This window comes from Petaurus breviceps, unplaced genomic scaffold, assembly GCF_028583685.1.
Source record: "Petaurus breviceps papuanus isolate PSGF00001 unplaced genomic scaffold, PetGlider_PUasm1.0 91041, whole genome shotgun sequence".
Taxonomy (NCBI): Eukaryota; Metazoa; Chordata; class Mammalia; order Diprotodontia; family Petauridae; genus Petaurus; species Petaurus breviceps.
The window spans coordinates 29,769,692-29,784,717 of NW_027187400.1; the positions used below are offsets into that span (position 1 = coordinate 29,769,692).

General features: G+C 45.2%; 1 protein-coding gene across 4 annotated transcripts in view; it reads right to left on the reverse strand.

The window, feature by feature from the left end:
• KCNAB2 (potassium voltage-gated channel subfamily A regulatory beta subunit 2) overlaps window positions 1-15,026 on the reverse strand; it is a 202,719-nt gene that overhangs the window by 147,271 nt on the left and 40,422 nt on the right. The window contains exon 1 of one of the 4 annotated variants that reach the window (XM_069079382.1): window positions 9,268-9,675. The exons of 2 other annotated variants lie outside the window; for them this stretch is intronic. The gene's annotated coding sequence lies outside the window, so the exon portion shown is untranslated. One more of the 4 variants, XM_069079383.1, reaches the window with a different exon arrangement.

A 15,026-nucleotide genomic window follows, 5' to 3' on the forward strand; every position in this document is an offset into this window, starting at 1 on the left:
GAGAGAGAGAGAGAGAGAGAGAGAGAGAGAGAGAGAGAGAGAGCGAGCAGGGCTGGGATCAACGAGGCTCAGATGTTTACTAGTTAATGGTCACCCTTTTTCTAGAGATGTGAGGTTTGAAAGAGCTTCAGTTTTCCCATCCCCAGGGGACCCAGTCAATCAATAAAGAAGCATTAAGGAAGCACGTGTACAAAGGCAGAGAGGAAGGGGTTCCCAATCTCCAGGAGACATTCTAGCAGAATCAGACAATGTGTACTGGTTTTGTACTATCCAACGTCTCATGGCTGGGGTGAGTTAAGAACTTTGCAAACATTAGAGAAAGGTCAGTTGGGACTACTTACTGCATTTGGAGGGCAGATAGGTGGTGCCATAGTGCACAGAGTGCCCAGCCTGGAAGACATCTTCCTGAGTTCAAATTTGGTGCACATTTATGACAAGTCATTTAAACCCTGTCTGACTCAGTTTCCTCATCTGTAAAATGATCTGGAGAAGGAAAAGGCAAACCATTCCAGTATCTTTGTAAAGAAAACCTCAAATGGGGTCACAAAGGAAAACTGAGTTAACAACTGCATTTTGTGCCTGGATGGAAAGGTCATCGTTTCAGTGTTGAAGGGTTTGAATCTAGCCCCTGCTCCAGGATTTGTGGTTTTGAGAAAAATTCAACAAACCAATAAATGGGAAGCTGGGCCTGGGGGAGGAACCACTGCAGGAAGGACATGAAGGTATCATGTGGCAGGTGCATCTGCAACTTGCTAGTAACAGTGTACTTGGAAGAAACAGAACACAAAATCTTATCCAAAGCTGCTGTTTTGTCTTAGGGGAAATCAGGAAAAAGAGTCAGCACTAGGCTAACTGTGGTTTTTCTAGAACTGCTCTGAAGCTGGTTTTTTTTTTCGCCTGTGGAAGACAAGGGATGTGGGCCCATTGCTGACCCGAAGGGACAAGAGACTGCTTGGTGGAATAGTTGGGATGTGAGAACAGGGAGGAAGCCAAAGCAACCTTCCTAATGTGCAGCTGGCCTGGAGAGGCTGCTTGCCTGCCCTGGCATCTCCTTCTGCCTTCCCTGGTACCTCAAGGACCCCTCAGCCTCAAGTCCAAGGCTCTCTAGGTTTGTGTCGTATTAGTTCTCTTTTCACATGCTCTGGCCCAGCCAAAGTGGACTATGGGGTGTTTCTGATACTTGGTATTCCATCTTTAAGATCTGTGCATTTACTCAATCTGTCCTCTATGTCAGGAATATCTCAGTTCTGCCCTACAAAATTCTGGGCTTTCTCCATGGTTTAGCTCAGGTGCTACGTCTTTCCTGAAGCCTTCTCTGATTGAGGTTGCTAGTGGTCACCCCTCCCTCCTTGTAGTAGACTCAGTTGTGTATGAGTAATATTTCCTAAGAGATTATAAGCTCGCTGAGGGCAAGACACTCCATTCTTCTCTTGGCATCTGTTGAGCTGAAGTGAATCTTGGGATCAGATTTAGTGCTGTATGGGATGAGGGGGCCCTCCCATCCCTACATTTTATAGAGGAGGGATCATGTTAGACAAATGAAGTTAGGGTCAGTGAGATAAGAAGAGTCCCAGGTAGGGCTTGAACCCAGGGCTTCCTGACTCTAGGTCTGGGGCCCTATCATCCACCATAGTGAGAAGAACATTCCCTTGGGAGGACTGTGAAACGTGGTCTGGAGAGACCTGGCTGATTCTCCAATGATCCAGAAAGTCCTGTTCTCAGCTTTATGAATAACAATAACTCATCCATTTCTATTATGTTTTAAGGCTTACAAAACACTGTCCTCAAAACAACCCTGGGACATTAGCAGTGGGAGTGTTATGCGCCAAATGGGGGGAGTGCGGAAGCTCTAAGGGGTTTAATGACCTGTCTAGAGTCACAGTAAGAACTCCACCTGGCTGCTTCCAACACTCAGTCCCTTGCTGCACTCATGTGCAGGCTACCACAGCCCCTCCCATCATGGCCAGTTTAATCCAGGTCGGTTATGTTTCAGGGACTCTGCTGAAGGCTGTTTACATAAAGATTTTTTTGAGTGACAGTCTGTGCTCTTCAGGTACTTACGGTTTAATGGGGGCTAGGGGCTGGGGAGTGAATTGTACACATGTAAATATGACACAGAGTGGGCAGAGCGACAGGCAAAGTTTGAGACACGGGTGAGAAAGGGGAGATCACCTTCTCTCGGGGGACAGCTGCCTGGAGGAGGTGGCAATATGTTTGGGCTTTGAAGGTAGGAATAGAACTTGGGAGTGCTGTAAGTGAAGGCCCATTGACAGAGGAGGATAGAAGGTCCCTAGAGGCAAAGAGCTGGCCAGTTTAGTAGTAGGATAGAGGGCCCCATGAGAAGGCTGGAGTCTGATTGCAGAGGACCCCAGTGACCAAGGTCAGTTCTCATTTTCTATCATGAGAAAAAAGCCTGGAAGGTCATGAGCTCTGCTTTGTTCTCATGAAATGAGGCTGCCAATCAGTCATAGTTCACACAATTTATGGATTAGAGACAAGCCAGAAAGAAATTACCACTGCGGAAAATGAAAAGTGGCCATTTATGTCCGAGATTTCAATGCTGACTAATGAGAAAAAGACCTCTTCCTCTCTCTCGCTGGCAAACTTTCTGGTTTAAATTTGTGGATGCCTTTCCCCTTTCCAATCCAACATATATAATTCAAACCGCTAGCCCTCTAGTACAGGTCTGACTGCGTCACTCCTCTGGTCTAGAAGTATCAGTGAGTCCCTATTTCTTCTACAATAATAGATAACACTTCTGACATTTAAGCATCTTCATAAATCCAGTTCCATTCTATCTTCCTAGATTGATCACATATTACTTCATACACTCTACATTCCAACCAATCTGGCCTATTTGTTCTTCCTGCTCAGTTCTTACCTCTGAGCTTTTGCATAGGCTGTGCCCAATGCCAAGAGCTCTTCCCTCCTCACCTGTACCTCTGGAATCTCCACTTTCCTTCAGGGCACAGTTCAGGTGCTACTTCCTACAGGTGTCTCCTGATTCTCCCTGTGCTGTCAGTCACTGCTCCCCCCTCCCAACCATTGTTTTTAATTTACTTTGTACTTTTCTTTTAACTTCATAAATATTATTTCCCCACTGAAGCACATATGTTCCTTGAGGGCAGGGACTATTTCATTCTTGCCTTGGCATTGCCCTAGTGCATTGCAGATTCATAATAAATGCTTGTTGAATTGGGGTGACAGTCCCTCCGATGTGAGGATAGGTCCCAGGAAAAGACAAGTACAAATCTTCCCAAGGAAGGACCCACTGAAAGCTATGAGCCCGTGGCCAATACGAAGATCACCCCTTTGACTGGGTGTGCAAGTACCTGAAAGGCCTAGAGAGTTTCACAAAAACCTCTAAGCACCCTGGGCTCTAGCTAGGGATGACTCTTTAGCTAGAGATGGCTTGCAGGATGAACAGCAGGGTGCCCAGGCCTGGAGAAGGGCCATCAGGCTGGCCTCCCTGCCACTCATGACACAGCCTCCCGCCAAGGATGTGGACAGGTCAGCTCAGGGCTGTCATGGAAAGGGCTGCTCAGTCTTTCCAATATCACTCTGTGTTAGAATCTCTTCTCAGCCCTTGGGGACAGCTAGAGGACAATGGCTTTAACTCTGCAATTTGGGAAATGTCACTTTCTTCAATAACACTAATCAGTAAGGGAGCTGTGTGGTCTAATGGACAGAGAGCTGGTTTCAGAGTCAGGATGTCTTAGGTGTAAATCCTGCCTCTGACACACATATGGGCTACACCTGGTCAGTCATCTGGGCTCTGGGAAATTCTAGGATTACAAGTGGCAGAGAAGATGCAAACCTGTACTGGTTGAGGGCATTTCCTCACCTGGAAGTTCCCTCCACCAGTCAAATCATGGACCCAGGGGGAAAAAACCTGTTGTATTCATTTCACACATGATTTCTATCCCTCTAAATGAACATGTCATCTCCCCTGTGGGAATGTAAGCTCCTTGAGGGCAGGGACTGCTCCATTTTTGTTTCTGTACCCCCCCCCCCCCAGGGCTTAGCACAGTGGCTGAAACAAATATGTCATTTAATAAGTGCTAGTTGATTGACATAATAAATTGGCTGTTGATGACTGACCAAAGGGAAGGATAGTATTGGTCACCAAGTACGCAGTCTGCAATTTCTGCAGGGTGTCTCCCCCACTGAAATGGGGGCTCCTCGAGAGTGGGGACTGGCTTTAGCCTTTCTTTGTAGCCCCAGTGCTTAGCACAATGCCTGGCACATGGCTGGTGCTTAAGAAATGCCTGTTGTCTTGACTTGAATTCACTTCAATTATCTAATAAGCAAGCCGTGTCTCAGTGAGGAAGGCTACAGGAAAGTGCCTTAAACAGTGACATACAGTTGTGACATACATTTGGACATTCCACAGATCAAACAATACAGCATAAAATGCTCTGCTTGGATTACAGAGAACGTCCCTGGTGATAATTTATTTCTTCTAAAACAAAAGGCGGCTAACAGTAAGGATAACGATGCTAATAGTTCTAATCAGAGCTAGTGGGCACCAGCCTCTCACACAGCCCAGGTTCCCTACTGTCCTGATGCTGGGGCTGGCGGTGGCATAGCTGAGGACCAGCCAGGCAGCAGGCAGCTCTGTCAGGAGCGCAGGCTGGCCCAAATGGCTCTTGAACATTGGGGGCTTATGCTTTTTTATCCAAGGGGAGCTACTCTTCAGAAATATACCTGCTAAGGTGAAGAGATGCTCTTGGAATATGTTTATAGAAAGAAATGAAACAGAAATGATAGCTTGTGCTTTTATAGTATGCTTTTATGGTTTTCAAAGACCTTTCTATATATTATCTCAAAAGCGTCTCCCAGCAATCCAGTGAGGTTTTCCCCACTCAGCAGAATATAAGCTCCTTGAGGGCCAGAATGGTATAATTTCTGTCTCATGCCCTCAGCACTTAGCAGAGGCTATGGTGCCACAGTCAGTGATTGATGAAGGTTTATTAGGTGAATGAATGAGGTAAGTATTATAGATATTATTATCTTAATTTTATGGAAATAGAGGCTTGGAGGGGTAAAGGGACTTGCCCATAATCTCAAAGCTAGCCAAGGGCAGAGATTGCTTTTGAACAGAAGCTCTTCCTGATTCTGGAAGGCTTTTGCCCATCTTATGGAATGGGCACAAGAGCTGGTAGAAAAGTTCTTTGGGGCTTAGTGATGATGCCTACAGATTCATCCACCACTCAGGGTATTTCTGTCTCCTTGTCTTTCCTCCTCTGTGTAAATCTACCCTGCCTTGACAGCATCACAATGCAGAAACAAACATAGATTTGGGCTGACCTTGTGCATGATCACATTGTCTACAACATAAGTCGCATAATGCTTTCTCATCTTCCACCAACACCTTTCACAGGGTCCTTTATGAAAGTTCACCCCAGCTACTCGATTAATGGATGAAAAAGCATTTCATCCTTCATAATTGGGGAGGATAATATTTACAAGAGGATTAAGGTGCAGGGCAGATAGAAAGGCCTATCTTTTAGGGGCAGAGGTGGGATGGATGCTATCACTCACTGGTACACTGTTGAGGAAGGAGAAGGGGGCATTACACAGGCATCCCTGTTCCTTATAATTTCTTTGGGAATCTGAATCTCTCAAAACCAGTCAAGCTCTCTTTAGGATGGTAGTTAGGCCTTTCTGTGGCTTTCTTGTCCATTCATTCATAAAATATTTAGGTGATGCCTATATTTTAGGCATGAAGACAAAACCAAAACAGATCCCACCCTCTAGAGATTACATTTATCATGTATATAGATAAGTAAAATTTAAATTATGTCCAAAATAATTTGGAAGGGGAAGTATGCTAAGTAGTTGTAGAAGGAAGGAAAGCTTGTGTAGGGAGCAGCCTTGAGGAGATCTAGAAAACAAGAACAGCCCTTAACAAAAAGGCAGGGCAGTGTTGGCCTGTGGAATGGATAGCTAAAGGGGGAAAAAGGTGAGAAGCTAGAAAAGGCTGAGAGTCAGTTCCTGGAAAATCCCTAATGCAGTTTTTGCTGCCTCCATGGAACACACACACTGCAGGAGAAACCAAAAGGGGAGGCAGGAGATACCAAGATCACTTTTCCAGCTAGAGACTTTGTGACAATAGGGACATGAGGAAGAAAATGAGAAGACATGGACAGGACCCAAGCTCTCCCCAAGGGGTAGTATCTGCAGGATTTTCTGAACCTCTCTGGAAATTCTAGAAGGTATGTCGGTTACATCACCCGCAGACCTCATAATAGCCAACCAAGGAAAAAAAACGGACTCCTGGTCATTGTGCAATATTTCCTTTCCTTACAAAAAGGGGGGGAGGGGTCATTTTGCGTCCTGTTTTTTGAAGGTATACCATGGATGCCTGAGTCATGACAAAGAGACCAAGACAAGAGTTAAAGGGGATGGGGAGAGGGAGTGAGATCCTCAGATCTCAAGAAGAACTTTTTCTAAAGTTTGCTTGGCAAGACAGCTATTATCTAGAGTAAGAATTCTTAACTGGGGGGGGGGGATAATGGAGCAGTCTCTGAACTTGGTTTCAAAAATATATATTTGGATAACTATATCTTGATATAATCCATTTCCTTTGTCATCCTTCTGTATTTTATTTTGTGCACTTTAAAACATGATTATGAGAAAGAGTTCATAGGCTTTGCCAGACTGCCCAAGGGGGCCATGACACCAAAAGGCTAAGGAACCCTGAACTAAAGGAACACAAAGGGGCACAGAAGGAAGCCCCCAGGGTACCACAAAGAAATAAACAAAAAAATCCTCAACCTTTTTAGAACTCCTTTCCTCTTTGAACACAGAGACCCCCCCTCAACACTGGCATCCATGCCTCCTGAGCAATCAGAAACCTGGGCATGTCAGCTTAGCATGCTTTTTTCCCTATGGGACATTTTAATTCCTCTCAAATATTCAAGGTTTCTGGAGAAGAATGATCTTAACATCTGGATGACCAGAAAAAACAAACCATCTCCATCTGTGATGGCCAAAGGGGGGAAAAGGTGAGAATCTTGGAAGTAGAAAAATGGAGATTAAATTCACAGTAAAATCCCTGATTTGATCTTTGACTAAGAAGACTCTTGGATAAAAGAGTTATCCATATGATTCCCCAAACTAGTTTGAGGAAAAGTCCAGGAAAAGACCTTATAATGTCAGTGAGGGGGGCATGGAAGAGACAGACCTCTGAGTAAGAAAAAAAGCCTTTTCTCTAGTAGTCATGAGATGATCAACCAAAACATATGTTACACAAACAAAAGCAGGGAAGAAAGTTGATTCTCCAGTGTTTGAGATATGTGACAACCACTCTTTGTGTGATGACATGACTTTCCAATGACCCACTGGAATGCTTTTTCTGGTGAATAATTCCTTGGGGATGCTAGTGGGTTTGCTGGTCCTCCATGTTGAGAGTCCCACATGAGCAAGCCAACTCCACCTTTGATCTACCCAAGTACAGGCTCCATACATCCCGTACACAGAAAACATTTTTGCAGGAGTTGTCCTATCAAGGAGAGCTAAAGATCTCTATACACTCCGCTGTCTTCAGGAAAGTAGACATCCATATCTGAAGGACAGCTGCCCTTACTTAAGACACCCCAAAGACCCAAGAAATGATGGGATGCTCGGGAGAGGGAGATCAAAGTCTACGATTACTTACAAAAGTAACAGCAAAGTGTCTCCTGGTGGTCAGTGAATTACTGAGTCCTTACTAGCAGCTTACACTGTGCATACATTCATATGCAACGCACTTTTACTGAAGAGACTTTATAGCTTCTTTGAATGACTACTCTCTACTCTTGTTTCTCCCCCCCCCCCCCGACAACTTGTTTCATTGAATTCTTAAGCTAGTCACCATTGCAGCATTAGGCTACTTTCTTGAAGGTTTTCTAGCTTCTTTTAGAAGAGAGGAAGAAAGTGGGAGAGAAAGAGAATGAGGGAGAGAGAAGAGAGAAAAGGAGGGAGAGAGTGGGAGAGAGAAAGGGAGATTTAGAAGGAAGGGGAGACAAAGAAAAGATGGGGTAAAAGTGATAGAGAAAGACAGAGATGGGGAGAAACAAAGAGTAAAAGGGAAGGTGAAGAGAGTGAAGAATGAAACGAAATGGGGAGAAGAAATGAGGGAAAGGGAAGGGGAGATAGAGAAAGAGGAAAGATGGGGTAAGAAAGAGACAAAGATAGGGATGGGAAGAAAGAGGAAAAGGGAAGGGGAAGGCAGAATGAAAGAAAAGAAAAATGAAATAAGAAGAAAGAGGAAAATACATGGAGAGAAAGAAAGAGGGAGAGGGATGGAGGAAAAAGAAGGAAAAAAGAAGAGGATGAGAGAGATAGGTAGAAAGAAAAGGAAGGATGGAAAAAGAGAAAGAAACAGCAAAAGAAAGGAAGAGAGATGGAAAGAGAAAGGACAGAGAGATAGGGGAGGAAAAGAGGGAGAAATATAGAGAGAAAGAAAGAGGGGAGGGAGGGACAGCAAGAAAAAATTAAAAAAAAAAAAGCAATCTCTCCCTTGACATTGGTGTCTCCACTTGGGTGAAGCAGGCCAGTGTCATGGAAACGCTGGGGATTTACCAGCTGCACACAAACACTGCACTGTGGAATGAGACTTTTTACACTTTTTCGTGCTTAGGCGTTTCCTTTGTGAAACTGAAACCCTGGCCATGCACACAAACTGTCAATTTATTTCTGTAACATGTAGGAAATAAAAACAAAGAGACACCCCCTCGGTCTCACAGAAAGAAAGGGAAAAAAACAAACAAACAAAAAAACAAACTCCCTTCAGATCTTTCATTAACGGTTACCGCCGTAACTTGCCAACGGGCTCTATGTACATTCAATGAAGATTTTTTTTTTTTCTGCGTCCGTGTCAGGGAGAACCTGACCGGCCAAATTATGCTGTCTCTCCTCACACTGGCTACTCCCTGGGATCTTAGCTAGACAAGCTCAGCTTCCTTCCAAGAAAAACGCACACATGCATGCAGACAACTCTCTCACGCAGGTCCCCCCCTCCCCAACCCCCCATCCCACCGCACTGCATCTGCTCAGCGGGAGCCAGGCTGCCTGCAGCAGGAGCCCTGGACCAAGCACTGAAGTGGACAGCTCCCCCCGACTGCCCAGCACCCACCTACCTTGCCCCTGGATCTTCAGAGGAACAGAGATCTCTCTCCCCCCTCGACTAACTTTGACCAGAAATTATGTGGTGGGCAAAGGGACAAACCCCCAAGCTGCCGGAATGGAGGTCCGGAGGAAAGACAGAAAGGGGAGCAGTACCTTCTCCCTTCAGCGGTGACGATAAGCAGCGATCAGCCACACAGTACAGTCTGAGGCTCGGGCTGGCTTGTTTCCTACCCCATTCCCTTCTTAGGCTGTGTCGAAACAGAAGGGAGGGGGCTGAGAAAAAGCTGATCAGCCTCCTCTCACCACCGGCTGGGAATCACTTAACTGAGCTGAGGAAGGGGGGCAACCCAAGGAAGCCCTTGTAATTAGTACTGCAGCAAATCCGGCCGCTGCTGCTGCAGCCGCCGCTGCCGCCGCCGCTGCTGTCCAGTCCTGACTCAGCAAGTCAGAGGTTGCCAGCCGACATAAAGTAAGTGGACTGCCAAGTGCTGTGGGGTCTGCATTTGAACACAGAAACCGGACTACTTCACGAGGCTGTGCTAAACCCACAGCACGCCAGCTTCCCTGCTGCTGCAGAGCAGAGCAGGTTTTAACTGTGTAAGTCCTGCAGAGGGAGCAGGGGCCCGTTTGTGTGGTCACTCTCACCCTGCTACACCCGGCGCCCAGCAGCTGACCGCAGGCTTTTCATCCGAGCATCCACTGGTTTTCCCAGAAGGGGTTAACCCACCTTACCCAGATGCTTTCCCAAGAGCTGCCTGCCACTGCCCCTGCACCAAGGCACGGGCTCTGCAGCCATAGTTCCTAGGGGGTGGGGGAAGCTTCTACTGCCCCCTCCCATTTTCCCCACAAACCAGACCTAATAATGAATCCAGACCACGGTGTGGTGAGACCCATGGACCACACGTGGCCAGTGAGGCCCAACATGGATGTCAGCTTGTATGTATTCTGCATGTATTATATAGGAGGGGTGAAAAGGCATGAGAGCTGGGGCCCTGCAGTTTGGAAGACCCGCCTCAGACTCATACTAGCTGTATGATCCTGGGCAAATCATTTAACCTCTCAATGTCCCAGACAGCTGACAAAGGTTCTTAACCTCTGGTGTGCCATGAATTCCTTTGGAAGTCTGGTAAAACTTGTGGACTGCTTTCTCAGACTAATGATTTTATAAATGCATAAAATACATAGGAATACAAAGTCAAAAATTATATTGAAATACATTTATCAAAATGTAAAAAAAATAATAAAAAGTCACTCTCCAAACAAAAATCAAGTTTACAGTCTTCTAGGGTTAAGAAGCCTAGTTCTAAGTTGTAGAGAAAGCACCAGTCTGCATTGTTAGAGGGAGTTCCCTTTACCACTGAAACAAATCACAGAGCTCATCTTCCTGCCTCCCCAAAAGCCTAACTGGCATCTATTTCTATATATACATGTTACTCCTCCCCATTAGAATGAAAGCTCTTTAAGGACAAGGAATATTTCATTCTTGTCTTTGCGTTCCTAGCACAAATTAGGTATCTAAGAAATGCTTGCTGGCTGGTTGATTCTCCCACACATACCTCTCTGGGGGAGTCAGTGATGAAGCTGGTCCATGGGCCTGGGGGTGGGCCTGATTGCCACCTCTCCATGGGAAATGGTACATTTGCCATGCCTCTCTGGGCTGGTCTTTGGCTCTTTTCTCCCAGGCCTCATCTTATCTCCCTCACAGGCACCCATTCTTCTTAAAGAGGTGGTGGTTATGAGGAAATATAGTGAGTTAACTGCTTGGGCCAATCATCCCCAGGCTGGTCTAATTTTTCCTGATCTCTAGGATCCTGGGGAAATCACTGCTGCAGTCTGGGCCTCAGTTCCCTCATTTGCAAAATGGTATGTGGGTGTGTGGTGTGTTCGTGTTTATGGTGTGTGTGTGTGTGTGTGTGTGTGTGTGTGTGCAGATGGATCACTGACTGATCTTTTAGATCCTTTCCAGCTCTAAACCCAAGATGATCAAAGTGGATTCCCAAACGAACAAATTTGCTGACAGCTATATAGTCCTGGGTACTCTGGGTTTCTGAAAGGAAGCCCAGACCCAAGTTTGTGTGGGCATTCTATATTACCTAAACATTGGATTTTTAAGTTGAATTAGAGAAAAAATTTAACAAACAGCCTCTGCGGTCTCATCTTAGAAGTTAGAACTGGCTACTAGGATACCATGTCTGAGTTTCTTTGCTACCTAGGGTGTGAAAACCACAGATCTGACTATTTCCCTTTCTTCTTCACATACCTTGAGTGATTATTCCCTATTATCTCGAGGATAAAGTACACATTTCTGTGTATAATATTTAAAGGCATTCACAGTCTTACTTCAACTGATTTTTCCAGACATTGTTTAGATTTTTGGCTTCCACACACTCTATGTCCACCAAAGGGCTATCACCAGTCACCAACTGTTGTCTTGCCACTAGGCTAGAGGAGAGGGGGAGGCTGATGACTTTGAGCAGCTCTGCCTCACTTAAATTCAATTCACTTGCAAGTCAAGATATCACCCTCCTGATGTCATTGGTCCTCTTGGAGAATGAAGGACAAACAGCAATGTCTGCCAAACCAGACTATAGGCTGGACCTCCAACTCGTATGCTATCTACTATCTCCAGGTCTTTGCACAGGCTGATTCCCTTGCCTGGAATGTAGTCCCTTCTCCTCTCTGCCAATCAGAAACCTTAACTTCCTTCAAAGTTCTCATCTCATCAGGTATTCCTTTTTATACAAACTTTTCCTTGACCCTCCCCTCCCACTCCATTATTATATTTCTCTCTTTCCTCAAATTACTTTGTGTTCACTTGACGTGTACATGTTGTATCCCCCATAAGAAAATAATTTCTTTGAGCATTGGGAACATTTTGTTTTTGCCTCTGTATCTCCAGCATCTAACATAGTGGGGGAAGGGAGCATGCATTTATTAGATACCTACTATGTGCCAGGCCCTGTGCTAAGCACTTTCTACAAACATTACCTCATTCGATCTTCACCACAACCCTGGGAGGTAGGTGCTGTTATTATTATCCTCATTTTTCAATTGAGGAAACCGAAGCAAACAGAGTTTAAGTCACTTTCCCAAAGTCATACAACTAGTAGGAGTCTGAGGCCACATTTGAACTCAGGTCTTCCCTACTCTAGGCTCAGTGCTCTGGCCACTGCACCACCAGCTTCCTGGTCCTTGGCAAACACATAACAAACGTTTGCTGTAGTGAGTTCCCATAAGCTTACTTTCTCCTTTTTGAGGCATCATGGTATAGTGGAGAGTGCCTAAGACTTGGAAGTCAGCAAGAACTTGATTTAAATCCTCCTACAGATAATTTAGGACTGTGCCTGACCATGGGCAAATTCACTTAACCTCAGATTCCTCATCAGTATTTGAAACTTGCAGCTTTACCTCACGGGCTGTCGCAAGGATCAAATCAGAGCGTATATAAAATGCTCTCTAGACCTTACAGCAGTATGTGAATGTAAATTATCATGATGATTTTTAATAATTATAATTGTCAACCAAAAATAAGACCCAAATAATTATGATGATCAAGACAATTTATTCAGTACCTTTCTCTAGGGATCTCAAAGCATTTTCTAGCCTACTCATCCTAATGGCACATTTTTTATTTTTGGTAGCTTTCATAGAGTTATATTGTATCATGACCAGAGAGAATAATAAGCTAGCATTTATATGCCACTTCAAGGTTTGTGAAGCACCTTCCTTCCATCTGCTATTTCATTTGATCCTCACACTCTTTTAAGGGAAGTGCTATTTTTATCCTTATTTTATTTTTTATCTTTATCTTTCTGGATAAAGCTGCATTAGGAAGCTGAAGGTGGGTGCTCAGGGCCACACGGCTAGTAAAGTGTCTGAGGAAGGGTTTGAACTCAGGTTTTCCTGACTCTGGGTCCAGTCCTCTATTCACTGCCCCACCTAGTTGCCACTTGGGGGGTAGGAAGGGGAAAGGAGGGATCTGAATTCCATTTTGTAGAGGGAAAATCTAAAGCCCTGAGGTTCCTTCTAGCAGCCGGGCTCTGAGCATATGTTTCTCCCCATGCCATCCTGCCATCCAGCATATCAATGACAGATTTGAGGACAGAAGACAGGAACCTTATCTTTGAGGAGAGTGCTGCTCCCAGAACATGCTGCTGCCGCCCTGCTGGCCCAAGGTGTTTATTTCTGGGGCAGGCCCTCACAACAGTGATCTGGAGTCCTACATCACTGGTCTGTAGCACCTGCTCCTCTCCAGGGGAGTCCCTTGGGCTTACAGAGGGAGCTATCAGTACCTGGTGAATCTCTTAATTGTCCTTAACCCCTCAGACAGGAGGATTCCCACTGGTCTGCTGAGCTGTCTTGACATACATAATCAAGCTGATCGATAAAGTAACTCAGAGGAATGAGCTGGACTGGAAGCAGCCTGCTCAGCTGCTGAAGTCAAGCTCTTGAAGTGAGAAAGGCTGCTTTGTCTTTACAAACACACAGCAGGTGTGGCCAGAAGGAAGGCATATTCTCTGAGATCTACTGCTTTGAATTACAGTGGAAGTAAATTGGTCCTAGACTTAGATCTCACTGGAGACAGAATACACAGAAAACTGGCTGAATTTCACAGATAAGCAGCGCCTCCCATTCCCATCAACCTAGACCCCTCCACCCCTTGGAGGATCTAGGCAATTTATATGTATTCATTTTCCACTAATGTGCCTGTGACCGTGACAAACCCCATTATCGTCATCTGAAAAAGGAAGTCAGAGTCAAAACTGGAGGCGTAAGCCTGAGATCACTAGAAAAACAACGATCTAATATCTTACATCAATCTGTAATGAACCAACTCAACTTCACATTATGCTTCACTCTCTGCTCTTGCTTCCTTGTCCCACTGCTGATCGTTCCTTGTCAAAACCCAGGGCGGGATTCCTTCTGCCGTCAATCTCCTTCTCTGCTCTTTATACGTCTGCTGACTGGATACGGACGACAGAAGGAAAACCACACGGACTGGGACCACTACAAATGTATGTTACATCCTCACTGCAGGGAGACAAACATCCCCAATCACTTGCTTTTCCATTCTCCATAGCAGCTGTGCTAAACCTTCTCCTCTCTCTTGAAACCTCCCACAGTATCTCTCTCCCCATCTTCTTGGTCTACCAGGACCTTGCTTCAAAGTTCAACAACAAAAATCGAGGCCATTTGCTGAAAATTCCTTCTTCTTCCCAGCATTCATCTCATATTATTACTCATCTCATATTATCTTCCCCTACAATCTCCTTCAGTCCAATCTTGGACAAAGAAGCAGTCCTTTTTCTTTGCTAAAGCCAACTTCTTTTTGTGGACTCTTGACTCCACTCCCTCCCATCTTTTATGGCAGATCCCCTCCTGCCCCACCCCATATCATCCCCATTATCTCCTTTATTTCCAACCTCTTCCCATCTAGTGGTTCCTTCTTGGTTGCCTACAAACTTGACCATGATCCTGGCTCTCTAATCTTTACAAGACCTTCCTTTGATCCAACCATCCCTGCTAGCTATCATCATATATATCTACACACACACACACACACACACACACACACACACAGACACTCGAGAAAGAGAGAGAGAGAGAGATCCTTCTCTTCTTGGCTAAACTGCTCTCTCCTGGCCCTCCTATCTGTCTGACTTCTCCTTCATTCAGGTCATGTCCACCAACCATGGGGGTCTCCCAAAGCTCTGTCCTGGGTCCTCTTTTATTTTTCCTGTTTGGTGATCTCATCAGCTTTCATTGGTTCAGTGATCACCTATATGCAGATGACTCCCAGATCTAGATATCTAGTCCTAACTTCTGTCCTGAGATCCAGTATTATATTACCAACTACCTGGATTCTTGTAGGCATCTCAAAATCAACACAAACCAAAACAATACTCATTATC